General features: G+C 34.3%; 1 protein-coding gene across 4 annotated transcripts in view; it reads right to left on the bottom strand.

Annotated features, from left to right (window-relative positions):
- LOC306888395 (homeodomain-interacting protein kinase 3-like) overlaps nt 1-5655 on the bottom strand; it is a 64955-nt gene extending 59300 nt beyond the window's left edge. For all 4 annotated transcript variants that reach the window (XM_079446653.1, XM_079446650.1, XM_079446652.1 and 1 more), the window contains exon 1: nt 5283-5655. The gene's annotated coding sequence lies outside the window, so the exon portion shown is untranslated. The remainder of the gene's footprint in view (nt 1-5282) is intronic.
- Nucleotides 5656-15314: the final 9659 nt, after the last annotated feature.

Here is a 15314-nt window from a genome sequence, read left to right as displayed (position 1 = left end):
TGTTGAGAATAGTTTGCACTTTACTTTACTACTTGAAAAAAGTTTCACAGTAATAAGTGGTTACTGCTGTTGCACTGAATATTTTTATTCCTGGGTGGTTGTTGTTAAAATAGTGCTACTTATTATTTTAATATTTGTACAGGACTTCAGGAAGCTGCTATTAGAGCTGCTATTTTACTGTGTGTAAAAAAATAATATTTATGTTCACTGCTGAAAAAAAGTTGGCTGTTATTTTATTGCTCTATTTATTTAATTTCAAATGGTTCTTAAGCAGAGAGAAGAGAAACATTTCTCATTCAAAGCACTGAAAGCACTGATTTTTTTCAGGTTTGAAAATGCCATATCCAATACCCTGTACCATTTTATTTAATTACATTTTATTTAATCACATTTTATTTTATTTAATAACTTTTATGTCAAAGATACAGGAGACACATAGCAGCCAATAAAATCTGTTGTTTAATATCTGCTTGTATTGCCTCATGACTGATGAAAAATTTGCCTTGTGTGCAGTAGAATTTTGATGGATCGCAATGCATCATAGAATCGAATTGAATCGAATCGTTACCTGGTGAATCGTAATCGAATCGAATCGTGAGGGCAGTGCCAATGCACACCCCTACAAACGCATATTTACAAAAGTACACAACCCAATTAAAAAAATATTTGGAAAAATAAGTCAAACAGCAATGTATTCAGCAGGGCTGGATGACACAGACAAAAAAAAAAAATATATATATTTTAAACTATTTACGTCTCAATATTTTAATCTTTTGATTAAGAGACTAATGGATTAAAATAAACATTATAATTGTGATGTCAGTTCATTTAAGATCAATAAAATTAAATTACATTTCAATACTCAACATATCCTAATATGTAGACTTCCTTCCCCGTCAAATCCCTGTACTCTAATCTCACTTTCTAGTGTGTTCACTGAAATGGCACAATTTTCCAAGATGCCTGGCTTTACACACCCTTACCACAGTAAAACCTTGGAAATTTGTGGGAAAACCCCATGAATCATCTGGTTTCGAGATCAGAGAAAAATATATGGTATTTCTGAGTTGGATTGGAACAGCTTGACAAGTGCATTTTAATTCAGGATTGAAGAAACATTAACGAGTTGGTCCTTTTTAATGAATCAGTCAAAAAGAATCAGTGAGTTCAACTTAAAATCAGTGTAACTCCATGTCCTAACTGAAAGTACTTCCAGTCACAACCAATTTGTCTGTCAACCAATTTGCCTTCCAGTGACAACCAATTTGTCTCCACTATGCAACTAGTCAATCAAACTCACAGCCAATCAGAAGAGTGCATGGGTGGACTCTCTCTAGGTGCACAGCATTCTTGCAATCTACAACAAAAACGACCATGTGTACAAAATAAATGTCAAATTTGTGTGAAATTCAATGGTTTACGTTCATTCCCAATTCTGTCACATTTCACACGAAACGAGCTAATACAGTTGCATGCACAAAGCATTTTGTAGGATTTATTTAATATTGCCCTCATAATTATGATAAAACCCTGCCTTGTAATTCGTGACATTTTTATTTTATTTGTAAAGTATGTATATTTATGAGAAAAAGTTTGAAAGGAACCTTAAGATTAAATGGCAACCAATCACTAGTTCTTAATTTAAAAATAAACTTCACAAAATTTCCACCCATACAGTCATTTAAAAGGCCCGTTCCAAGCACTGCCTAAACAATAAAGTAAACGTACAACTTAACGTTTAGTTTAACATTTAACTTGCTTAAAGAATACAGTATTTTCTATCAGAGCTGAGGGTGTGCTGAGGAACATCCTGCTTTTGGAACCAGTCAGGTACCAGAGGAGGGTCAATGGCCTGACAAACACAAGAGTCTTTGAAAAGACTGTGGATCATGTTCACGAGACAGCTGCAGTGTGGCACGAGAGCGTGTTTACGTCCCATAAATGAGGCTGGACCTAAAAGTGACTGACAATTAAGACAAATGCGATGAATTTGTTAACCAAGAGAGACATAAACCACACTGGTTGAATATTTACAACAGTCTAGAAGTGAGTGATATATAACGATACTGTCAAAGCAGGATAGTAGCATGGTAAATATGCTTGATAGATAATATCATGAATGTTTTTGTATTAAACATCATAATTTTAGGTCACAATTACGGGTTTCTCACTTTTAAATAGCTCCTTATTGGCATGCATGTTACTAGCATATTAGCTATAGTATATATAAAGCACATATTGCCTTATTCTATAACCATACATTAGATCCCTTAACCACACCACATACCTAAACTCAACAACTACATCAATAACCATTACTAAGCAGCAAATTAGGAGATAAAATATGACCAAATGTGTAAATCTCAGGTAGAGCAGTCAAATCGTGATTAATCGCATCCAAAATAAACGTTTTTGTTCACATAATATATGTGTACTGTGTATATTTATTATATATAAATACACACGTATGTAAGAAAAATATGTTATGTTTATATATTAAATATATTTTTGTATAATATAAATTATATGCATGTAAATATATACACAAGTAAATATTTTTTAAATATATACTGTATGTGTTTGCATTTATACATAAAATACACAGTACACACACATATAATGTAAACAAAAACTTATTTTGGATGCGATTAATCGCATTTAATTGTTTGACAGCACTAATCTCAGGTCATGTAACTTCGCAATTTCAAGGGATATTTAAAGGATAGAAACTTTTTTTTTTTCATTCTTAAATGACCTCGACTAGTTCATTTTAAATGGTCCTGTAAATATGAATTATCATCTTCCAGGTGAAAAACCTACATCCAATTGGTTAATAGTAATTGCATACCTCTCCTCTACAAGCTTCATGATTTGTTAGCATTGATGTCTGCACACTAAAAAAAAAGTTGAGCCAAATTTTAATGCAACCAGCTTCAGCAGATTTTTGAGTTCTCTCAACTTGTTGTTTAAAGTTTATGCAACAAAAAGTTGAGAATCTCCTACAAAAATAAGAGAACTTAAAAATCTGCTGAAGCTGGTGGCCTTGGCTCAACTTTTTTTTTAAGTGTAGTATACATTGTTTACCATAAAATTCAATATCAGTTCAAATCCCTAGCCACAAGTGAAGTGACAATAACTGTGATACTTGGCAAACACAAATAATGAAGCACCTCAAGAAACGGTCAATGATTTAAAGGAAATACAATCCTGTGAAATACAATTGAAGATATCTAAATATGAAAAATAGGGGCCAGATAATGAAAACCAGTGGGGTCCAGTGTTGTTTTTTGAACCCCACTAAAATCATTGTATGGGCAAAAACAGTTGAAACATTCCTTGAAATTCCAAGGAAAGTAGATTTGGAATAATATGAACTAGTCCTTCTTTAACTGACAAAAGGAAGCAACTCTGTTAACACCATATTTGTGTTACTTTATGGTGGGAGGGGCTGGATCTCATATCAGGGGTCAAAAATCAAGGCCATAAGTGATCTGAACTGAATGCATGCACAAGAAGGCCATAAAGCAAGATAATTATTAAAAATAGCACGTTTTCCTATACTTCAAACAATACAGTACAGACAGGGTTAGTGTCAAACAACAAAAAAGCCATTTCTGAGCAACCTCTTAAAATGTAAATTCCATGGAGTCATAGCACGTACTGTAATCAGGTCTATTTTAGTCGCAAGCCTCACCACAGTGAGTAACACAGGCCGGAGCGGGCCGTTGGTGTGGACATGTCTCTGCACTCAGCAGAACTCAAATGGCAGCCAGGCTATCGTGTGACTCCTCTATTGAACTTCCCCTGCCACTAAATGAGCTCATTCTTCAGAAAAAGCAAAGCCCTGCTAGTGAAAACAGCCTTTCCCACCACACAACAAGGAACATAAAACACTGTCTGTCTCTAGGGTCACCCTAAAACGGAAACTAAAAATTGTCATCATTTATTCATCGTCATGCCGTTTTAAACCAATTACTTTCATTTTTCCGTGGAACACAAAGTGATTAATGAAGAATATCCTGTCCACATAAGCATGAGCACTTAAACTGTCAAGCACTATATTTTAAGTTATTATTCACTGATAAGTGGGCTGTTAAAAAGATCATCATTTATTTCATTTTTACACCTGTATAGCTTTTATTTTTTTACATTTTTAGAAATCGGACATACAGTGAACGTCAACTGTTTGATTAACAACATTGTTCAAAATATCTCCATTTGTGCTTCATAGAAGAAAATTACACAAGTTTATAATAATAATTTGGGGCTGAAACATCAATCTGTAACTGGATCACCGAGAGAGTTTGTTAATCTTGTGAACGGTTTACAGTACAATATAGGGAAATTGACTAATGTTAGTAATTTTGTAGCTCAACATCCCCAGGTCTTCACTTTCATTGAAGCTCTACTGAAAAGAAGGCCAAGCAATGTTTGTGTTCCACAGAGAAGAGTTATTCGAGTATGAAATGAATTACATAAGTTTCCTCATTTTGTGGTGAACTATTTCTTTAATTCCTACTGTCAAAATAATCATCATCAGCAAGACAAACAGCCCTCACTTTCATCAGATATTGGGGGGGGGGGATCTGGCAAAGCACTGTGGGTAATGTTAACGCCCCACATGATGTTTTTTCTCATGCATAGTAAACGAATCTATTTTTATTTAGCACTTGACCTATTCCTGCCTCAAAACAACCTTTTAAAAAGTATCCCAATGCACTCAAGATCTTTTCCACATGAACTTTTCTCGTTACTTTTTATTTACTTGTTTTTTCCTTCCTCTAAACTCTTGATCTGGTCAACTGCTAAGAAATATTTGGGCAGTTAAAGACTGAAGGTTTCTTCTCCATTAAAACTGCTGGAACAGTAGCATGTTACTGTAACTTACATTACATAACAGCAGTGTTGAACTAAAATTATTAATGTGCATGCAGAATGTTTGAACTGCTTCAAAATGACAAGCAACTGATTATGAACATACACATGCATGCCTATCTATTTATGCAATGCATCTGTCTTTTTACTAGTTACATACCAAAGTTAGGCTGTATCTCAATTGACTGTCAAATCCACCTACACAGGATGCACGAATGAGATCAATAAATGAATTAAAATTAAAAAACATATGCATTGTCATAGGTAATAAACACACTTTGCAACGATGCCCAAAACAAGCCTATGTAACGTTAGGAAGCTCACTAGGATTTGATACACAGCCGATGTGATCATCCGGTTTGGTTTTGACTGTTCCATACAAAATCGCTCCGATTAAAAAGTCTCACCTTTCACACGGACTAACAGTAGATATAATCCAGGTCTTCTCCGATCATTTTACACACTTCGACTGAACTCACGGCATGTAGATTTGCGTGTCTCATACTGCTGCCATCTTGTCCTGAGTCCACAGCACCATCACCCACATTTTACACCTCAAATATCTCAACAATACACGCGATCCGCGACACAGAACCGACTCCGGGGCTTTGCAGTGAAGCTGGGGCTCTGTTTTTGGTGGTATGGGCGGTTGAGCCCATGTTGTGTGCGGGGAAGAGCAGCACTGACAGTCGATACCATGTCCCTGTAAACTCACTCACTCTCTCTCTCTCAGCTGCGCGAGGAATGTTTGCCGCTTATGGCACTGCGTCAGGCCGAACTAATCGAGTGAGGAGGGAATCAAAACACTCGATGCAGACAATACAACAGTTATTTGCTAATCTTAAATATCATACGTGAGATGTCCTTTTATGCACACTATTATGTGCTTTTAGAATGTGTTCCGTCGTTCTTTTGATTTATACTGTTGTGAAAAAGTGTACTTGACTGTATTGAATGTGCAAACATTTTTTTTTTATAAACTGTACTAATATAATATCAAAGAGAGTACCGTTTCATAACACATTTAATTACACATTTAAAAGGAGCAGCTAAATTAAAGGGGGGCACAATACTGTTTCATGCATTCAGAGTTGTTTACACTGTTAAAGAGTTGGATTCGCATGCTAAGAATGGACAAGGATCAAAAAACAAATAAGTATATTTTAGTGAACATGCATGTCAGTATTCGGCAGTACACTTTACCCCTATTCCAAAGACAGTAGAATATTAATTATGAAAATATATATGAAGATGTAAAAAGCACTTGTTGTTATTGTTATGCTGATGATACTCAACTATATATCTCAACAAGACCACTATCTTAGCTAATAGATTGTGTAATAATTGTAAAAGATTGGATGACCAATAATTTCCTCCTTTTAAATTCAGATAAGACAGAGATATTACTTATTGGACCAAAAAACATTACACAGAATCTCTTGGATTACAATTTACGACAGATGCACTGTTGCGTCCTCTAAAGTCAAAAATCTGGGTGCTATATTAGACAGCAACTTGTCCTTTGAAAATCATATTTCCCATGTTACAAAAACAGCATTCTTCCATCATAGAAACATTGCCAAGCTTCGAAACATGCTCCCTGTTTCTGATGCAGAAAAGCTAGTTCATGCATTCATGACCTCTAGACTGGACTATTGTAATGCACTGCTAGCTTCATAACCTCTAGACTGGACTATTGTAATGCACTGTTAGCTGGTTGTCCTGCATCTTCAATAAACAAGCTACAGATGTATAATTATATATACAAATGCAGCGGCTAGAGTTCTTACCAGGTCAAGAAAATATGATCATATTACCCCAATTTTACAGTCTCTGCACTGGCTACCAGTAAGTTCCGTATCATTTACAAAATATTATTACTTGCCTATAAGGCCCTAAATGGTTTAGCTCCTGTGTACCTAACTTGTCTTCTACCACGCTACAATCCAACCCGCTCCTTTAGGTCGCAAAACTCTGGACTTTTGGTAGTACCTAGGATAGCAAAGTCCACTAAAGGAGGTAGAGCTTTTTCACATTTGGCTCCCAAACTCTGGAATAGCCTTCCTGATAACATTCGGGGTTTAGACACACTCTCTCTGTTTAAATCTAGATTAAAGACACATCTCTTTAGCCAAGCATTCACATAATGCATCTTATAATCTTGTACTGCAGTTATATCTGATCAAATGTACATTATTATTATTCTTTAGCTTGAGTTGAACAAATAATTTTTGCTTAGATGTAACAGCAGCTACGCTAATTATGTCTCTATTTGTTTCTCTGTTTCTGCCACGAGATTAACATCCCATGGAATTACAGAAGCTTCAGTCTGGATCCAACCCTTAAATGATGTGAGATGACCGAACACCTGAGAAAAGATAATGTCAACCCCTCAGAGGACCTCAGAGGATGCCAAAGCTCAGCCAACATACAGAATTACCAAATTGTGCCATAAGTTAAATATATTAATGTTCTGCAATATATAAATATATTGTGGAACTTAATTTCCTGTAGAGCTGCTTTGCAACGATTTGTATCGTAAAAAGCGCTATACAAATAAACTATTATTATTAACTATTATTATTATTATTGCATTTAACAATAAAGTATACTTTTTTCACAGACATTATGAGAAGTATTTTCTGAAATGTTATTATTTTATTGTTTTGCAGTTGTACCTCACATTACTCTGCAGTTGCCTCACATTTCAGTAAATTGCCTGTTGAATACAGATATTAAACAAATTATTTACATTAATCCTATATTGAGTAAAACGTCAAATATGTATTAATGTACTAATATATATTGAATTACATTTTGAATTCTGCAGTATTTAAGATAATTAAACATTAAAAGCATAACCGTAACTTACTTTAGGTGGCCCATGCTGAATTAACCTCATGTCTTCCAGCTGTCTGTCTGTGCTTGTGTTCGTCATCTCAAAATGTCAGCCGCCCACTCCAGAGATGCTGTTTGTCTGATTGACCTAAAAGTACAAACTAAACTTTTAATGTTTTCACTAAAGATACTAATTGGTGTAAACCTGTTGCTGACATGATATTTGTAATTTTAAAGCAGTTGAAAACAGACAACTGATGTCACTTCTTAAGTAGCCTACATTTAAGCAAGGCACTTCAGTATACTTTTAGTATCAGTTTGATGACATAAGCGGCTTCTTGTTTCTGTATGTGTAGAAGAACACATCTCAAGACATTTGGTCAGCCATGTTTGACCAGCTGGCTACAGGCTAATCTTTTCCTCCTAGTGCTGGCTCGTTTCTGGTAACAGGATGTAACTGGGATGGAGGTGGTCTCTGAATCACTCAGTGGAAATGGTGCAATACTTACATATGCATTGAAACAGCTATTTATAGCATCATAATTAACAGTCATAATGCATACTTCTTTGAAAAAAAAATGTACATGATTTAAAAAAAGAGAGAGAGAGAGAATTTATCCTTTAACAACACTAACATACTGTTATTTTATGTTAGTTTATGTCTTGCTGCTCCTACAATTTGGTTGTGGTTTGTTCTAAGCCCAAAGGTTTTTATGGGAGATGTCACAGGAGATCGTAGATGTTTCGACAACACTGGTAATGGAGACAGCAGAAATGATGATGTTTGCCTAATGAGAATAATAATAATAATATGTAAAGTGATGTAAAGTTGTAAATTGCACCTACATGGCAAAAACTATGTATTTTCAAATATACAGTTTCAATACATGAATCTAGCTTTGATCTGTAGCAGGCTATTTCATCCACATATATTTGGTTTAAAAAAGGTTTAAACTTTATACAGTATATAAATATAATTTCCCAAAAAATATTTAATTGAGCTTCACTGTTATTTAGCATATATTTAAATAATATTTTGGCAATATTTTATATATATATATATATATATATATATATATATATATATATATATATATATATATATATATATATATATATGATAATAATAATAACAACAATACATTGACATTATTTAAAAACACGAAAAATGCCCTTTAAAATCACGATTAACATTTGACGTCTTCTGAATAAATGATATAACGTTAATGTAAATTTAAATTAATAAAATAAAGAAACGCTCATCAATGGCGTGACGCTAAGACCTGTGAAAGAAACAAAAGTCATCAATCCTTATGAGTTAAATTTTTACACTGTGTGTAGACAATAATACATAGTAGTCCAAATATATTGTGCATTAATATTAATCTGGTGTAGCCTACAAATATGTACATATGCTCTGTGTACAAGTGTTGTCATGACAACTGACACCGTAGCAACGGCAGCACGTGTTAGTTTTTGCTTGATAGAAAGGAAACCGTTACTTGTTATTTTCTTTATTTTCCCATCTGTTTGGTCAGATTAAGCAGTATGATGTCTGTAGATGTGCTCTGTGCTGTGCTGCAGGACTGTTAGGAAACATTATACGCCCCGCAGCGGACACTGTGAGTAACATCATAAAACTTAAAACAACCTCATAGTTTTCTGTTTAAAGAACCGCAATTTGCACTGTAACTACGTTGTAATTTCTTTTGTCATCTGCTAATGTTATATTGATCTGTGTGCTATATTTGGTGCCTGTGGATGCTTATACCTTTTGGGTGGGTTGCACCAATAACTTGTTAAAGTTCAGAGCTAATTAACCCATTTAATCCCACCGGTCTCAATAGTGACCGTAAAAAAGGTTTTCATTTATAAAGCTCTAAAAACCTTACTGACAGATGTTTTAGTGCACTTCCTGCAAATATGAAAAAAATAAAAGGGGCTGCATCCGAAACCGCCTACTTCTCTACTATATAACTAGTAGGGGAAAAGCAGTAGGCGGGCGAAAAAGTATGTCCGAATCCTTCGGATTCATAAAAGAGTAGGCAGGAATTACCAGGGTGACATACTAATTCTCGCGAGATTCGGACGTGCATCTACTTAAAGTGCGTCCGAATATGCCTACTTCTCTACTATATCGTAGGGGGAAAGCAGTAGGTGAACGAATAAGTATGTCCGAAACCTCAGTATTCATAGAAGAGTAGTCGAGAAGTTCCCGGATGTCCTACTGCTTCTGCCCAGATTCTTGAGTGTTCATCCGATGCACACTTTTCTATCCCAGAATCCCCGCGCGAGAGGATACGTCATCATCACGTGATGGAGATCAGCGATGCAGGTGTTTACAAATGTGAGTATTATCGATCAAAAACACGGTTACATTTCTTGAGCTACTGTATAGTAAATTGTTGATTTGCTGAAGGTGTAGATGCTAGACAGTAACGTTACAGTATATTTGTATAGTGAACAGCTCCAGTAAACACGCACGTCTCCAAAGTGCATTTACATAAACCTTATACATCGAGGGAATTCCAAGATGGCGGAGTGAGCGGTCGCGTTTATGCAGGCTCTGAGGAAAATAGTTTGAAAATGTCCTAAAATTGATACCTCTGAAAAAAAACCAACAACCTGAAGTTAGTTATTTTCAAGTTTGATTCAACTTGTGGACTGGTTGCGCAAGTTTCTCCCTCTCTTTAAAGTAAAACGATGGCAAACACCAATCAAGCAGATACCGGGCTAGTTGATCATGACCATGATTATAACTTGACCGCTCTTGCAGAGGCATGTGATGAAGAAGAAATTGAAGATATGATGGTAGAAACTGCAAAAACAAGATATGACCATACACCTCTGCCCAGCCCGAATCCCAAGAAAATAAGAACAAAGGCAAAAGACAAAATTAAAAATAAACAAACAGACGAAATAACAAATGAAGTGATTTTCGATGCAATTCAAACGCTAATCAAGAGATTTGACGAGCAAGATCAACGACTGAAAATAATTGAAAAGACAATGGAGGAAAATGCACACGCAGTTAAAGAGAATAAAGAAGACATCGGCGAACTGAAAAAGGAAGTAGCAGAATTGAGGAAAGAGAATATCTCACTGAGACAGCAGTGTTTGGAGCATGCCAGATACAAGAGAAGATGGGATCTCAGACTGATCGGTCTTCCAGAAAAGGAAAAAGAAGACACAAGAGATACCGTGATCGGAATTCTTACCCGGGTGGTTCCTTGGTCAGTGGAGAAGCTCCGGCAGTCGGTGGATACAGTGCATCGGTTAGGAAGAAAAAACAACGCGGCTACCAACAAGTTACCCAGGCCTGTGATCATTCAGTTTGCGATGCGGACTGTGCGTGATGAAGTGTGGAAAAAATCAAGAGAGGCAAGAGTGTGTAAAGAGATGAACATTCATTTCAAAGAAGACTTTTCAAAGGAAGATCGCGAAGCTCGTGCTAAGTTGTGGCCAAAAGTGCAAGAAGCCAGAAAAAGCGGGAAGAGAGCGTTCCTAAAAGAAGGATATGCACTTATTGATGGACTTAGAGTTGACCCGTGACAGATCACAAGGTAAGTTAACAGGTAGACTCTTGTTAAAGTATTCAAGGTTGCCGCAATCAGATCAGATGGAAATAATCTGAAAAAAAAAAATCTGTTTAAGAAAAGAGGTTTACCTAAGGGTAGAACTATATGTTCTAGTTGGTAAGGTTTTGTAGAGTAATTAAGGACAACATGTTCACTCCTGCATTTAAAGTTGAGTGTGTGCTGAGATAGTTAAACGTTAATTTAATTTATGTCTATTTCTTTTCTATCTTTGAATGCTAGGGGGTTAAAAAACAGTGTTAAGCGGAAAGCAATTTTTTTATTTTGCAAGGAACAAAAAGCAAACTGTGTTTTCTTACAAGAGACTCATTCTGTGTTAAATGATGAAAGATTTTGGAAAGTTCAGTGGGGTGATTTAGTATTGTTTGCGCATGGATCTTCGCATTCGGCTGGAGTGATGGTATTATTTAACAGATTTGAAGGCACTGTAATTTTTCATGAAGGGGATACAGAAGGCCATTGGCTAATGTTAGCAGTAGAAATACATGACAAATGTTACATATTACTCTGTGTTTATGGTTATAATAGCAAAGTGGCTAATAGAGAAATGTTTGAGAAACTTGGGAAATTGGTTAATGAATGGGAAAAAAAGTATAATGCAGAAAATGTGATAATAGGGGGTGACTTTAATATTGTCCCTGATTCATGGCTAGACAGGAGACCTCAAAGAGCTTCACATTCTGTGTATAATGATACTATATTGAATTTCTGTAAAACTGTAAATGTGGTTGATTACTGGAGGGTTTCCAACCCAAACAGCATTCAGTATACATGGTTTAACCCCTCAGGAAATGGTCAATGTTCAAGATTAGATTATTGGCTTATTTCTTGTGAACTATGTAAAATTGTCTCGGAATGTAAAATTACAGCAGCTCCACTTACAGATCACTGTATGGTTACCCTGTCTTTATCAGTCCTTAAGAAATCTCAAATTTCTCCTAATATTTGGAAGTTTAATAATTACTTGTTAAAGAATGATAGATTTTACCAACAAGTGTTGGCTCTCATTGAAGAGATTGATAAACTAGATATGTCTAACTTAAATAAATGGGAATGGTTTAAATTTAAGGTTAAACAAATAGCAATTGATACAGGTAAATTTTTATCAGTGAGGAGAAAACAGAAACAAAGGGAATTGATTGGAGAAATAAACTCGTTGGTTGTAAATACACAAGAATCACCAGAAAATTCAGCAAAATTACAGTCACTGCAATCTCAACTAGATGAATTGTATTCAGAAAAAGCAAAAGGAGCATATATTCGATCGAGAGCGAGATGGATTGAAAGGGGAGAGAAAAGTTCATATTTTTTTGGTCTTGAAAAACAAAGGCAAACAAAGAAAAAGATTAATAAGCTTAAGATAATAGATGATCAAGATGTAATTCAAAATGAAATTTTGCTCTTCTATTCTAATCTTTATAAATCCAATTATAATAAAGCTGAGTGTGATTCTTTATTTGGGATTATAAGAGATAAAATACATAAACTGAATGAGGAAGACAAAATCTTAATTGATGATGAGTTGACTTTAGAGGAAATGGATATAGCTTTAAAACAAATGAGTAATGGTAAATCACCAGGTATTGATGGTTTAACTACTGAATTTTTAAAACATTTTTGGAAAGATATTCGGAAGTTATTATATAATGCATTTTTAGAATGCATTCAGGAAAGAAGTTTATCACCTACTATGAAAACAGGTTTAATAACCTTGCTACCCAAACCTAAAAAACAATTGTTATTATTAGATAATTGGAGACCAATAACTTTATGTACAGATTATAAATTACTTGCCTTGGTGTATGCTAATCGTCTTAAATTGGTACTTGGGAAACTTGTAGAGGAATATCAGTCAGCATTCATCAAGGGAAGATATATTCAAAACCATATTAGATTAATCTTGGATATGATTGACTATCAGTCATTGATACAATCAGAAAGCCTAATTTTGTTTATTGATTTTTTCAAAGCATTCGACACTGTTGAGCATGAATTTATATTTACGACGCTTAGATTGTTTGGTTTTGGGGAAGGGTTTTGTAAGGTTATTAAAATGTTCTATAACAACATCTATAGTTATATATCCCTTAATCCAGGTATGACTCCTAGAATTGAAATTTTGCGTGGAATTAGACAAGGTTGTCCAATCTCTCCAAAACTGTTTATACTATGTACTCAAATGTTAGCTTATTTAGTTGTCAACCATCCTCAATTAAAAGGAATTACCATTTCTGATTATGAATATCGAATTAGTCAATTTGCGGATGATACAGTAATATTTTTAAAAGATAAATCTATAGTTAAAAAAGCTCTGAATATTATTTCAGTTTTTTCTGGAGCATCAGGCTTATGCCTAAATCTACAAAAATGTGAACTTTTGCCTCTGTTTTCATGTAATGAAGAAAATATAGAATCCATTCCTGTTAAATCTGAAGTGAAATACTTAGGTCTAAGAATGTTTAAAGAAATACATACGAGAGAATTAGTAAATATAGAAGAGAGAATTGATAGTATGAAAAAATCCCTTAATCATTGGCTTATGAGAGATCTGTCTATTATGGGCAGAATACTCTTGACCAAAGCAGAAGGCATATCTAAACTTATTTACCCATGTTACTCTCTGTATGTTTCTCCTCAGCTGATAAAAAAGGTCAACTCTATTTTGTTTAATTTTATATGGAAAAACAAAACTCATTATATAAAAAAATCTCAGATGATTAAAGAATATAAAAATGGAGGTCTGAAAGCCTCTGAATTTGAAGCAATGGTTGGAGTACTTAAACTGAATTGGATTAAAATGTATTTAGCACAGCCTAACTCATTGTGGTTTCATATACCAAAGTCTGTATTCGAGAAAGTTGGAGGATTAGATTTTTTACTAAAATGTGATTTTGAGGTTTCCAAATTGCCAATTAAACTTTCAAAATTCCACAAACAGATATTGTTTTATTGGAAAATGATATTCACCCAAAATGTTTCACCGCATTGTTCTACATTGTGGAATAACAGAACCATTACAATAAATAGAAAGACAGTATTCAAAAAAGAGTGGTATGAAAAAAAATGTTTATAAGTTGTAGATCTTTTAGATGAAACGGGTCAAATTATTCAGCATAATGCATTCATGGAGAAATTTGAGATAAAATGTTCCTTTAGAGAATTTAATACATTGTGCAAAGCCATCCCTCTTGCTTTAAAACAGTTAATACAAAACACTCTTACATATTCGAAGGTATCTGTTAAACTGCCCCAATTAAAGATTGGAGAAGTTTATATTGGAGACAAAAAATGTAATAACAAAGTAATAGGGAATGTATTAAAATGTAAGTTATTTTCAGATTTCAATACACCTTCAAAATTAAAACAATTTGAAAATGAAATGTTTAAAAACAAATTCTGTAATTATCTTAAATGGCCAATTCTACCTAAAATGAAGGATATTCAGTTTAGGATTATTAATAATGTGTATCCCTCTGCTGAAATGTTACGCAAAAGATTCCGTTTTGAGGTAGATCCCTGTGTTTTTTGTTTAGAAGAGCCTGAAACCATTGAACATTTATTTTTTTCTTGTCCAGTAACACTGAAATTCTGGCAGGATATTTTCAGTTGGTTAAATATTGATATCAACACTGATATTCCATCATTGTTTCAGGTTTTGGTTTATGCAGATGGTCTTTCGAAAAAGATGTCATTCATGTTAAACATTATTATTACAATGGGTAAATATCATGTACACAAAAGTAAGTGGAATAACAGTAAACCCTCTTTAAATTACTTTAAAAATGAATGTAAAAAATACTTAGAATCTTTAAAACATTTATCCAAAGATAATCAATCCCTTGAGGAATTGTACAAAACTATGTATGAGTCTCTTTCCTTTTAAGTTTGGTAAGACTTTGCACCTGTATTTATGTCTTTATTTTGTTTCTCTCCTTGCAACCCCCCAGTAAGGTTTAAAGAATGTTTTGTTTTGTTTTGTTTGTTGTTATTGTATGCAGAGATATA

Source organism: Barbus barbus (assembly GCF_936440315.1).
Source record: "Barbus barbus genome assembly, chromosome: 22".
NCBI lineage: Eukaryota > Metazoa > Chordata > Actinopteri > Cypriniformes > Cyprinidae > Barbus > Barbus barbus.
The sequence above is the reverse complement of the archived record's forward strand: the minus strand, read 5'-3'. Positions and strand labels throughout refer to the sequence as shown.